The sequence below is a fragment of the Suricata suricatta genome, chromosome 12 (assembly GCF_006229205.1).
Source record: "Suricata suricatta isolate VVHF042 chromosome 12, meerkat_22Aug2017_6uvM2_HiC, whole genome shotgun sequence".
NCBI lineage: Eukaryota > Metazoa > Chordata > Mammalia > Carnivora > Herpestidae > Suricata > Suricata suricatta.
In genome coordinates, this window is record NC_043711.1 from 10674126 (window position 1) to 10675268 (window position 1143).

Consider the following 1143-nt stretch of genomic DNA (forward strand, 5'->3'; position numbering starts at 1 on the left):
GTGGCGCAGTCGAGGCTCCGGCCGCTTCCCGCCTGGGAGACTGCCTCCCCAGGGCAGCTGCTTCTCACAGCCACAGACACCTCTGATTCCCCGCCGAGATGGCTTAGGCCTGGGGACTATTCCTTCTCTTGCGCCACCCTGGTTCAGGATTCCGGCTACCCAGCAGTTATCTATGGAGTGGGTTTCTGTCTCCAAGCGCAGCCAAGCGTTCCATACCTCTTCCCCAGAGACAGTTCTATGAGCGTGTTCTGACTCTGTCTCTTCCCTTTGTCTCCAGGGCGCCAGGCACTTGCGTCACGTTGGGCTGGGGATCTTACCTCCCCTGCCCGTCCCGGGCTGGCCCGTCCTCGGATCTCCCCTGTTCGCCCCCACTCACTCAGATATCCTTGAGGTTCTATTCCTTCTGGAGTTCGTATTTTCTCCTTCCGCTCTCTCAGATGAACATAATATCCTTCTCAGTTCGAAAAAATGGTGCGGAGGGAGTTTACAGAGCTCCCTTCCTCTCTGCCATCTTGGCTCCACCCTCCTCTTCTGCCCATTTCTTCACTGGATCATTCATTTTTCGTGTATGTAGTTTAGTGAGCTCTTTGTATATTTTGGATACTAGCCCTTTATCTGATATGCCATTTGCCACTATCGTTTTTTATTCTGTCAGTTGCCTGTTAGATTTTTTGATTGTTTCCTTTGCCTTGCAGAAGCTTTTAATCTTGATGAGGTCCCAGTAGTTCGTTTTTGTTCTTGATTCCCTTGCCTCTGGGGATGTGTTGAGGAAGAAACTGCTGAGATTGAGGTCTAGGAGGCTTTTTCCTGCTCTTAAATTTAAAAATAATCTACTTAATACATTTTTAAAAGAAGTGTTTATTGGACTCAGCAATACACGGATCATTGCTGACAATGAGCAGTGGGAATGAAAGTCCAGTTGGATAGACTCAAGAAGGAATGGAGGAAGGGGTGCATAAAGAGTTTCCAGTGAAATTAGAACATATCCACGGAGTTTTGCAGCTAAGGGGAGTAGGTAAACAGAGTATTAGGCTTGGAGATGTGAGCAGTGAGTGAGAGTATTTTAACTTTTTTTTCAAATGGGGCATATTTAGCTTGTTCTGTATTTATTAGAAGAAACCAGGCTCCTGAAGGTAAATACTC